A 12,959-nucleotide genomic window follows, 5' to 3' on the forward strand; every position below is an offset into this window, starting at 1 on the left:
CATGTTTGTGATTTGCAGCTCATGACTCATTTTGTATTTCCACATTCACTTACTGCGCATCAGCACTAAAGCAGGAGAGGCTGAGCTGTTAGAGTATTAGAAGGCGGATGCCTTTAATCAGTCTGTCATTTCTAGCACATTGTACTAACATATTTAAGGTAGAAATTGAGAAAGCCCCACAAGTCCCTATAGTTTTATCCAATCTTTACATGCAAACATCAATATAGCCCGTAGGATATTGAATCTGGTCATGCACGTAAGCAGTAGTGTACAGATGAACAGAGACCTCATCAAACTTTGTCGTGCTTTGCTCAGGTCATGTTGCTTCATGCACAAACCACTTCACTCAATATGATTAGTGTATTGAACATTTTTCTTTAGCAGCAAATGGCTTCAAAATAAAAGGAGATTTTCAGGGTAGTTGAGTCACCAGAACAAGAAATCAATCTGTTCCAAAATAAATAACAGTCAATGAAAGTTAACTTTCTCCTTGTTTGGTAGGCTTTTCTCAAACTGAAATCTGCATTTATGAATTCTTCATTTATCGGCAATTATGATCAGCAATCCAGGCTGAAACGTGTCTAATTCAGAATAGATGAAGCATGCTTATAGCTAGGATTTGATTTTGTAAAGGTGAGGAATGTTATTCAGGACATAAATCCTCTTGATGTCAGCCTGCTTTCTTCCCTGAGAATGAGCTTTAAAAGAGATGTGTGGGACTAGAGCAGACAGGATGTAATATACAGGTTTTATTATTCACTCACTATCTGTTTATCTTTGCCTGGATTTTAGTCACAAAAGTAACAATTTATTTGGAGCATCTTCACAATAGGACTTAAAAGCAAGTGATTTGAGGCAGGAAATGTTGATGGCATAAGATCTGGTTTGAACTGCTGAGTTCCTCCAGCATTTTGTGCTTGTTCCTTTGGATTCCCAGTAACCGCAGAAACTTTTGTGTTTAAAATAATAATGTTCTTTGCCAACTTGGTCACTTGTTGATAACTGTTTAGTGCTTTCTAAGTTGCATAATCTCTGTGTGGTTACTGGGTGCATAGTTGCTGACTATATAAGCACAAAGAGTCAATTTGTTAAGCCTATGACAACCACTGTAATAAAAATACACAAATGTGTATTTTTATATCAGCCTTCTCCCAAGGGTAATTGTTGACTCTAGTTAATTTTTCTGCCTCTTATTCCAGAGAAATGCAGTTAGTTATACCACCTTAACTGTGACTTTATATGAGATCAACTAAACTACAAAGCTTTAAAATAAATCCTGAAACATACTGTCTGCATAGATTTTGTGCTGTTTATAGCTTGTCTCTTCTTAGTAGATCATTGAAGTTAAGCTATCTGGTGTAGTTTAACTGTTTAATAAGATGCAACACTCTAGTGTTCAGACTTGGCCACAAGTTTTAAATAAGTCTTCTAAACTCAGAGTTCAAATAACAGGATGCAGATTAGTGCTCTGTTTGAAACATCTTGTCTTTTTATTATTTTCTCTTCCCAGTGCAGTCATTTATTTTTGTCTGCCCAATGTTCTTTGTACCTGCCCTACTTTGTTGCATTTCTTGCAAGTTTCACATTTAAGCTTGCATTGGTCTGGTGTATGTGGACCCCAGCTACAATGTTAACACAATTCGTTTCACCAGATTGGTTGTGTTTACATGTTGCAATTTTGATCATGATCACTTTTATTCCTGAATGCAACTCAATTGCATCTCTGGCTGCTGTTTCCATTGATACAGCAATTTCAACTGCTCTTTTAAATGTGAAGGCTGATTTATACTTGTGGCTATGGGCTACGCCACAGACTACGCCATAACCTCTGCATCGGTCTACACTGCAGCGAGCATGCGTTGGTGTGCGCCAAAACACTAGTTGGTGGTGGGGTTTCTATCCCACTGTATTGAGTTTCTTCGTGAGAGACATGGACAAGGAAATGCATTTCAAACATTTTCACATGTTGGCAGGTAGATTTGACGATTTGGTTCATCTATTTTGCATCGGTGTACGCACAGCCTGCAGACATGGTGGCGAAGAAGCAACCGGAAATGCATTGCTACCAAGTGGACCAATCACAGTTGTTGTGTTCTGCGTCACCACAGCACATGAGTAACTTTTCCAGAGAGGTGCACGTCACCCTACAGCGTAGGGTACATGTTACCTATGGTGTCAATGAGATGCACAAGTATAAATCAGCCTTGAGGTGTGCTTTGGTTGGAAGCCATTTCTGAATGCTTACTTGTAAGAGTCAATAAATTAAATGAATCATTAAGCCAATCACTGAACTGACAATGCTTGGAGAAACTCTTCAGCAAAGCTCATTTTAGCTATTTAGGTTAGAGTAGTTAAACTTAAAAGCAAACTGTATGCTTTCCATCAATTGCACCCAGTATCACTGACTATTTCATTTGCTTCAAAGTACTGCTTAATTCATTCAGTGCAATCAGCTAATTATCTGGTGTGCAATTGAATGTGACTATCTTTCTGATGTAGCTAGCCATTTAGAAATATAGAAACATAAAAACATAGAAAACCTACAGCACGATACAGGCCCTTCAGCCCACAAAGCTGTACCAAACATCTCCTTACCTTAGAAATTACCTAGGGCTACCCATAGCCCTCTATTTTTCTAAGCTCAATCTTCTTCTCCAGGACTCTCTTCAGAGATCCAATCACATCTGCCTCCACCACCACTGCCGGCAGCCCATTCCACGCACTCATCACTCTGTGTAAAAAAAACTTACCCCTGACATCAACTTTGTACCTGCTTCCAAGCACCTTAAAACTGTGTGCTCTTGTGTTAACCATTTCAGCCCTGGGAAAAAGCCTCCGACTATCCACATGGTTAATGCTCTCATCATCTTATACATCTATCAGGTCACCTCTCATCTTCCGTCACTCCAAGGAGAAAAGGCGAAGTTCACTCGACCTATTCTCATAAGGCATGCTCTCCAATTCAGACAACATCCTTATAAATCTCCTCTGCACTCTTTCTATGGTTTCCACATCCTTCCTGTAGTGAGGTGACCAGAAATGAGCACACAACTCCAATTGGATCTGAACAGGATTGTATATAGCTGCAACATTACCTCTCAGCTCCTAAACTTAGTCCCATGATTGATGACGGCCAATGTACCATATGCCTTCTTAACCACAGAGTCAACCTGCACAGCAGATTTGAGTGTCCTTGTCATGGTTTCTTGAAATAACCTGGAGACGCAGAAGGTTCTTCGAGAAGTTTAAGCCTTTATTTGCAAGCAAAAGCTGAGACAATTAATGAGCGTGTCACTAATTGTCTGCCGAGCCTAGTTCACAGTATTCTTTATAGTAATTTCTTATCTTGGTTTCATTGGCATATACTTGTTCTAGTGCCTTGACTGGTTCTCGCACCATCACACCATCGCACGATCCTGTCTACTCTACTCCTTGGAACACGTGTCCCCCTTCCCGGCCTTGACTGGTTCCCATACCATCACACCACTCCACGGTCCCGTCTACCACCTTTATCTTTACATGCTTACTTTCACTGTTAGCTACATTCTCAAGGCACTGATGCATTCAATAGTCCTGTCTGGGCTGTTTGAACTTAGTCTGTTTCTGATAGGGCATTTGTGGGAATGCTCCTCCAAAGACTGATTATTGGCATGGGGTTTTCCGGCCCTTGTCTTACAGTATGATCGGTTCCTCCATATAGCGGTGCTTCATCCAGTTAGATGGCTGTACTTGGACCGGTGGTTGCTGGCAGCATCTTTTTGTTTTTCTCTTTTTCCTTCTTTTTGAGTTCTTCGAGCTGCATTTGTATTAACTTACTTTGCATCTCTTCTTGCTGCTCAGCCAACCTTCGTTTGTCTTTCCGGTATTTCTCAACCGCATGGACTACATGGTCTCTGAATTCTTGTGGGGTCATTGACGTCAGACCAACAATGGTCCTCCAGTTGGAGGATTCCTCCAACTTCCTCCAGTTTGGATTTAACTTGCAGAGGCATTGCATCCAAAATGCTACGTCGGAACAGTGAGGTGATAAATAAGCTATTTTCCACCTCTTGCTCAGTCTCCACCTTTTCAACTGGTTTTCTGTGTCTCCCAGTGGATCCCCTTTTAAGGCTTTGTGGTCCACTTTGGGTGGATAAAGCTTCCTGAGGGCCTGCCATACCCTCTGCCTCACTCTGTCAAACCCGTCTCCATCAGTTCTCGGGTCATTCGCGTTTATTATGCCAGCCATTTCCATTAGTTTGTTAAATTTGGAAGTTCCCATCTACCTTATCAATAATGCCTTTAAATCTCCCATAGCCAATAATTGTCCAGCCATTTCTTCTTTATTTCCCTGCTCCTTCATGTAGATTGGGCAGAGCGTTTTTCAGCCCTTCTAGGTCCTGGGATCCCCAAAGGATATACTGCACTTGTCCTGATCCTTTCACTAACAACGACATCATTCTTCCTCCTCCTTCCCACCTGCCCTGGCTCTCCTCCTCACCTGACTCCCCATCCATCTCAGGGTATGTCTTTACTGCCTCCCACACAAATTTCCCTGGGCTCCCTGTGGAGTCCTTCCTTTCTATCCTGATTCAATACTTGGTCGGCCCCTGGAGTACTTTTCACATCTCCTCTGGCAATTCCCTCTCAGTAACTTCTCCCTGCATGTTTACTGTACCCATCAGCATGGGGCACTGCTTAGGGGTTCCCTCCTCATAATAGGGAGGAGGCCTTTCTGCTTCTTTCAAATCCGGGTATGGAGCTGAAGCCAGCTTCTCACTGTACCTTCTTCTCTCTCTAACAGGCTGTTCCTCCTTCTCCTTAGTGTCTTCCTCGCTTGTAATCAATATTCTACCTGTCCTCCTCAGCCTTTCTCCCTCCATTCTGAAGAGTTTTAGCACTTCTATTTCTTGTTCTCTTTTTTGCTCTCCTTTCTTAGATTTATCCTTTGGTTTGTAATTTTTAATTAGCGCCTCCATTTCTTCGCACAAGCTTACATCAAATGTTCCTTCTCTTGGCCACTTTGTGACCAGGTTCTTGGTTCTTTTTTCTCATTTTTCTGAAGTTTTTGTGATCTCACTTTTATTTACCGGGAATTTTTTGCTCAGAATCTCTACTGCCGTTCTTTTATCTGTCATGTTGTTCTCTCTTTTTAAGGTATTTCAGAGATTCAATTAGTTTACTGGATAATACTATTTACTCTAATTCTATGCCTAGTCTATCGTCTATCTACCAGCACTTTAAACTATATATCAGACTGTCCTTGTTTCCTATTCCGTTCTGCCCGTGCAGACCTCTACCTAGAGCGGTATCCACAGAACTTTCTCTTTGCACCTCGTCTATTCACATCCTTATCTCTTAAGGCGGTATCCACGAGTATTTTCTCTTTGCACCTCGTCTATTCAGACCCTTATCTCTTAAGGCGGTATCCATGAGGATTTTCCTACTTTTCCTTTCCCTGCCCATTCAGACCTTCATTTCGTACGAAGCGATATCCGCAGGGACTTACCAACACCACGTGGAATTTTTCTTCACTTAATTCCTTATTAGCCTATTTGTACTTAACCCCACTGCAGTGTTCTCGATCAATCCTCTGAGCCTCCTGTTAACCCCCAATTCTGCCAGATTCTTTGGACCGGAGAGACCCTTCGGCAGTGGTTCCACACTTCTGAGTCTCCAAGACCTCCCAAAAACCAACAGAGTTCTTAGTCCAAATTGTCGCAAAAAGTGCTTTCCTTTTGTTTGGGTGCACCCTTAATTCTGTTAGCCCTGTGGGGGTCCCTAGAGGACCGGGAAGCGTCCCCAATCTGCTGTTTCCTTTCCGCGGGTCTCTTTCCAGTCCTGCCGCGGTCGCCAATTTTGTCGTGGTTTCTTGAAATAACCAGGAGACGCAGAAGGTTCTTCGAGAAGTTTAAGCCTTTATTTGCAAACAAAAGCTGAGACAATTAATGAGTGTGTCACTAATTGTCTGCCGAGCCTAGTTCACAGTATTCTTTATAGTAATTTCTTATCTTGGTTTCATTGGCATATACTTGTTCTAGTTCTCACACCATCATACTTGTTCAACTTGTTCTGGTTCTCACACCATCGCACGATCCTGTCTACTCTACTCCTTGGAACACGTGTCCCCCTTCCCGGCCTTGACTGGTTCCTATACCATCACACCACTCCATGATCCCGTCTACCACCGTTATCTCTACATGCTTACTTTCACTGTTAACTACATTCTCAAGGCACTGATGCGTTAAATAGTACAGAGACAATACAGAGATTACATTCTGGCTAATAAATTGGATACATAGTAAATAGCAAACCCAAGGCTGGTCACATAGTTCTGGCCACACAGCAAACGTTGCAACTTTATTCTCCAATATCCTAAGGACTCAGACCCCAAGATCCCTCCGATCCTCCACACTGCCAAGAGACTTACCATTACTACTGTATTTTGCGATCATATTTGACCTACCAAAATGAACCACCTCACACTTATCTGGGTTGAACTCCATCTGCCACTTCTCAGCCCAGTTTTGCATCCTATCAATATCCCGCTGTTACCTCTGACACCCCAACCTTCGTGGCATCAGCAAATTTACTAACCCATCCTTCCACTTCCTCATCCATAAAAATTCCTCATTTATAAAAATCATGAAGAGATGGGGTCCCAGAACAGATCTCTGAGGCACAGTACTGGTCACTGACCACCATGCAGAATATGACCCGTCTACAACCACTCTTTGCCTTCTGTGGGCAAGCCAGTTCTGGATCCACAAAGCAATGTCCCCTTGGATCCCATGCCTCCTTACTTTCTCAATAAGCCTTGCATGGGGTACCTTATCAAATGTCTTGCTGAAATCCATATTCACTACATCTACTGCTCTACCTTCATCAATGTATTTAGTCACATCCTCAAAAAATTCAATCAGGCTCATAAGGCACAACCTGCCTTTGACAAAGCTATGCTGACTATTCCTAATCATATTATGCCTCTCCAAGTGTTCATAAATCCTGCCTCTCAGGATCTTCTCCATCAACTTACCAACCACTGAAGTAAAACTCACTGGTCTATCTCTACTCCCTTTCTTGAATAAGGGAACAACATCTGGAACCCTCCAATCCTCTGGAACCTCTCCTGTCCCCATTGATGATGCAAAGATCATCGCCAGAGGATCAGCAATCTCCTCCCTTGTCTCCCACAGTAGCCTGGGGTACATCTCATCCAGTCCCGGTGACTTATCCAACTTGATACTTTCCAAAAGCTCCAGTGCATCCTCTTCCTTGTTAAAACTTTTTAGTCCACTGTAAGTCACCCCTACAATTGCCAAGATCCTCCTCCATAGTGAATACTAAAGCAAAATATTCATTAAGTACCTCTGCTGTCCCCTCTGGTTTCATACACATTTTTCCACTGTTACAGTTCATTGGTCCTATTCTCTCACGTCTTATCCTCTTGCTCTTCAAGAATGCCTTGGGGATTTCTTTAATGCTGTCCACCAAGGCCTTCTCATGGCCCCTTCTTGCTCTCCTAATTTCATTCTTGAACTCCTTCCTGCTAGCCTTATAATCTTCCAGATCTCTATCATTACCTAGTTTTTTGATCCTTTTGTAAGCTCTTCTTTTCTTCTTGCCTAGATTTACAACAGCTTTTGTACACCACGGTTCCTGTACCCTACCATCCTGTCTCATTGGAATGTTCCTATGCAGAATTCCACGCAAATATCCCCTGAACGTTTGCCACATTTCTTCCGTGTGTTTCCCTGAAAACATCTGCTTCCAACTTCCTGCCTGATAACCTCATATTTCCCCTTACTCCAATTAAACGCTTTCCTAAGTTGTCTCTTCCTATCCCTCTCCAATGCTATGGTAAAGGAGATAGAATTGTGATCACCACCTCCAAAATGCTCTTCCACTGAGATATCTGACACCTGACCAGGTTCATTTCCCAATATCAGATCAAGTACAGCATCTCCTCTTGTAGGTTTATCTACATATTGTGTCAAGAAACCTTCCTGAATACACCTTACAAATTCCACCCTATCTAAACTCCTCACGCCAGGAAGATGCCAATCAGTAGTTGGGAAATTAAAATCTCCCACCACAACAACCCTGTTATTTTTACTCCTTTCTAGAATCTGTCTCCTTATCTGCTCCTCAATGTCCCTGTTACTATTGAGTGGTCTATAAAAAACACCCAGTAGTGTTATTGACCCCTATCTGTTCCTAACTTCCACCCACAGAGACTCTGTAGACAATCCCTCCATAACTTCCTCCTTTTCTGCAGCCGTGACACTATCCCTGATCAACAGTGCCATGTCCCCAGCTCTTTTGCCTCCCTCCCTGTCCTTTCGGAAACATCTAAAGCCTGGCACTCGAAGTAACCATTCCTGTCCCTGAGCCACCCATGTCTCTGTAATGGCCTCCACACCATATCTCCAAGTACTGATCCACACTCTAAGCTCATCCACTTTATTCACAACACTCCTTGCATTAAAATAGACACAACTCAAGCCTTCAGTATGAGTGTGTCCCTTCTCTATCACCTGCCTATCCTCACTCTTGCACTGTCTACAAGTTTTCTCTATTTGTTAGCCAACATTCTCTTCCTCTGTCTCTTAGTTCGGTTCCCACCCGCAAGCAGTTCTATTTTAAACTCTCCTCAATAGCCTTAGCAAACCTCCCCACCAGAATATCGGTCCCCTTGGGATTCAAGTGCAACCCATCCTTTTTGTACAGGTCACACCTACCCCAAAAGAGGTACCAATGATCCAGAAATACCTGCCCCCTGCTCCAATCCCTTAGCCACGCATTTATCCTGCTTATTTCTGTTTGTTTGTTTATTTATTTATATTATTATTATTATTACAGTACTCTCTGTTTAGGAACCTGTGAATTTCATCCATTTTCTATATTTTTTATACTCAACCAGTTCTCATCCTTTTCAAAGAAACACATCCCTCTTTCCCCCTTCCTGAAGTAAAAAGTGCTGCGCTCTTTTTAACTCCAATGACTCACTGCATTTGAACAGGTGGGTAATCGTCTCAGGTTTATTTTAAAGTTACCTCATCGACACTGTTATATTTTATAACTTAAGAAGCTAATAGGAAGAAAAACATGAGAACTGGGATGCACTTAGTTTCTTAGGAACGCACCTTATAGGATGTGGTAGCATGATGACGTATGCCATTCACATACCTCGTACATATGTGGAAGTGTATTTCACTTGTACTAACAAAATAGCAGTTTTGTTTGTAACTAAATGGAACCCGTATTGTACCAGAGTGCTTTGTTAATAGTGTTTGTGCAGCATTATGCCAATGGACCTTGAGTATGTGATAAACTGCAGAAAGCCAAGGGGATTCGGTTACTGGAAGAATACCAAGTACACTAATTAAGCAGACTAACAGAATTCACCCTGTTCTTGAACTGGCATGGTTCGATAACACTTGCGTATAAAAGCATCACTTTGCTTTCCGTTTCTATGAAGTGATCACCGGCTCTTGTGTGGTGGTAACCTTCCCTTACAGCAACCAAAATCAACACATTTATGATTGATCCACTCTGAGTTAATTGTTAGATACAAGATGTGGCTAAAAGGTGCTCAACAGAACTTGGAAGTATTACCAAAATCATATGTTTAGGTGTGGGAGCAAACCAAGGAGGATTCTGGTGACTGCCTGCTCCCAGGGAAACTCCAGCAGAGGTCTGTGTGGCCTTTCTGGTTGCACAGCAAATACCAGACTCTGCCTTGCTTCCGTTCTGGGCACTGTGATCTGTGCTACCAAATGGATCATTTTTTCTCTCCATGATTTTGATACTTTTGGCATGATGACCAGAAGCATATGGGTATCAACGTTAAGGTTTAACTGGTAAAAATATCAGGGACATCTAGTATCAGGGATGGACCAAATCCATATGGTTAAAATAAAACAGTAAGAGTATCAGGAACCTGATCTGGTAATAGAGATGAACAGGGATTTGTGGAAACTGAGCTCATAAATCTAATCCCTACAGAACCCTGTAGTGAACAAAAGAAAGAGAAAATATGCTAAGTAGGGTGAGGAAGAGAGAATAGAAATTGTTAATAATGGGACAAGGGGCATCCTTCTCTGTCCCAAATAAGGGGACACTAGCACGCTATACGTTTAAAAATTATGAGAAGGGAGCAGTGGAAGAATTGCCTAGTTGAGTTAAATGGACAAGGGATACTGACAAACCTTTTGCACCAGACAAAGTTTGTCTTTTAATTGGGATAGGATTCAGCAATTGGAAATTGTATTGGAGAAAAGTGACCTATTTAAGAGAGGAATTAAGCCTATGAGATGGCCAGCATTTGAGGATTAGAAGAATTCAGAAAAGTGTCATGAGAAAAGTAAGCACTGTAGTATAATTGCTAGTCAGATTAGAAAACAGAAGAAGAAGAGGTTGACTGTCAAGAAGGAGGATTATTGGAATTTCACCCTTCCTCCATATACGTCTCCCCAAACACAAAGCAAAGGAGTGATGGCACCTTGTCATGAAACTCCCGCTCCAGATTCAGTGGACCAAATCCTAATGGATATCCAATCACTTTATCCCAAAAAACCTGTCATTTTGAGCCAACATCCTGCTAAGCCTCAGTTTGGTATGGAATTAAGAAGCAGTGCATCAACCACTGGTTAGGGTCAGGATCAGAAAGACAACCAGGAACACCTGGAGTGTTCCCCTTAAGGTATTTTCCCACTCAGGTGGATACGGAATCAAGGGAAGTATATTGACCTTGGACAGCAGGAGAATAATGGGCAATGGTAGAAGAACTGCCCGACATGGAGACAGGTTTGGAAAAGCTATTCAAAAACTTAAACTATCATTTTATGTCACAAACTTAGTACTGTGGATTTGGAAACCTTAATGAGGGCATGGTTAGGCCCCAAATATGGATTTTATGAGGTTAAATTTCAGGGCTTTCAAGAACACTGTAACAGGACCTGCCACCACACCAAATGAAGATTTTTATAAAAATATGTATGATGCATTACATACTGCCTTTCCTAAAAAGGCTTATTGGTCTAAGATTATGGAGACACAACAAGATAGAGGGGAGTCTGTAGAAGAATATTTACAGAAGATTATATAGAAAACGCAAAAATATTCAGTACTGGTGAAAGAGCAGGCTATAGGACCTACAGTTAGTATTATTGTAAATGGTCTTCAGCCCATATTGCAATCAGCCCACTAACTGGCCTGTTTAGCATTGAGAACAAAATCCCTGGTGGAACTGATCTCGGTTTTAAAAGGTCTAGAGGATAGAAAAAAGGAAAAAGCCATGTCCTTGTACAAAGACCCTTCTAGCAGAATCAGGGACAGAGACCAGACCGGAGAAGAGGAATAGAAGGTTATACAGGTGGAGGTAGAGCTCCTGGGTGGGGCTAGGTGGAAAGAAATGTTTTAAATGTGGGCAAGTGAGACACTAGGTAAGAGACTGTCCAGGCTCCTACAGGCAGACAAATCCACCTTGCGTAAATGGCCCTCAGACTTTCCCAGTGCCATTTGTACAATCAACAATCCTTTGTGAAGCCTGGTGGGCCCCAAGAGCCCTATTATGGTCAGGCATGACTATCTATTCAGGCACCTGTGCTTATTACCTCACCTTCTCATGAACTCACCATAATCCTGAAATTCAGTGGACAATACAAACCATTTCCGGAGGATACAGGAGCCACCTACCTATGATTAAATAGGAATACCGTACTCCATGGTCTAGTAAGGATAATGTTTATGAAACTGGAATGGGGGACAGCCTATTAATGTCCCTAAATCAGACAGACGTAGTGGAGGTTAGCATAGGAGACCAGGATTTATGTCATACCTTTCTACTTACTCTGGATGTGCCTGTACACTTATGTGGAAGGGATTTATTGTGTACAATGTGAGATACTATTACCCATACTCCTGCGGGACTTAATGTGTGTATACTAGCAAACCATTGTCGATTATACTATTTCAGTAGTAGTCAGCCTATTTTGTAGAAGTGGCAGTTACTCACTACCCACTTATCAAGGAGCTCAGAACATTTTTAGGTGAGCGCCTTGAAAGCCTTTGGAGATTTCTCTAGATTCTGTTTAGACCTACAACTTGGTAGGTGGAACTGTTAATCTTCACTGTAAGGCTTATCATGATTCAGCTAGATATGACCATTTTATGCAGCAGAAATTGGACCCTTATATTAGTAAGGAAATTGTTTTATAACTTCTGAAATATATGTAGGTGATTCTGTTAATTTGCTGGCAGCGTGACTTTCCCATGAAGTTCAATCAACGATACAAGATCAAGAGAACAGTGAACCCATCTAACTCTAGCAGTTTCCAGAGGTAAAGTGGCAAAGGACCTTGGACCTATAGTCAAGGATTGGCAACAGGGGATCCAGATCTTTTTTATACCACAGACCCTTACTATTAATGGAGTGGGCCATGGATCTCCAGTCTGCAAGGACTGCTACAACAGAAGGTCCTGGAGATGACTGGATGGTGTCTGCGGTGATTAGAAGGAGGTATGGGCTTTCTTTTATTACTCCTTAGTACATTAGGAGCAGAGACAACATGTGAACAGAAAGTTGGAGGATTGTTGGTCAGTGCTGATGTGGATCCTTTACTTTCCAAGGTCCCACCGCAACTTTTGGCCCTGCAACCAAATGAAATGGGTAAGCTACTCATAGCTGATCTACATAAAGTGGCTATCAACCCAAAGGCTCCACTGTCCCACAGGGCACAATCACTCCTTCCCCAGAAGAGGCTGAAGAAGGGATTTGAGGGGGTCCAGAATCAGCTCTTTCATCTTACTAATGTTGAGTGCTAGGTTGTGCGAGGAGGAGATGTTATCACCAATCCTCACAGATTGTGATCTTCTGGTTAGGAAGCCAAGGATCCAATTGCAGACGAAGGTACAGAGGCCCAGATTCTGCAACTTCTCAATCAGAATTTGGGGAATGATAGTATTAAATGCTGAGC

The 12,959-nt window shown here is 42.1% G+C and overlaps 1 long non-coding RNA gene across 1 annotated transcript in view; it reads left to right on the plus strand.

The window, feature by feature from the left end:
• Window positions 1-12,379, plus strand: part of LOC132396793 (uncharacterized) — a 39,766-nt gene extending 27,387 nt beyond the window's left edge. Inside the window, exon 3 of the long non-coding RNA XR_009513130.1 lies at window positions 12,244-12,379. This is a non-coding gene — a long non-coding RNA (uncharacterized LOC132396793). The remainder of the gene's footprint in view (window positions 1-12,243) is intronic.
• Window positions 12,380-12,959: the final 580 nt, after the last annotated feature.

This window comes from Hypanus sabinus, chromosome 7, assembly GCF_030144855.1.
Source record: "Hypanus sabinus isolate sHypSab1 chromosome 7, sHypSab1.hap1, whole genome shotgun sequence".
Taxonomy (NCBI): Eukaryota; Metazoa; Chordata; class Chondrichthyes; order Myliobatiformes; family Dasyatidae; genus Hypanus; species Hypanus sabinus.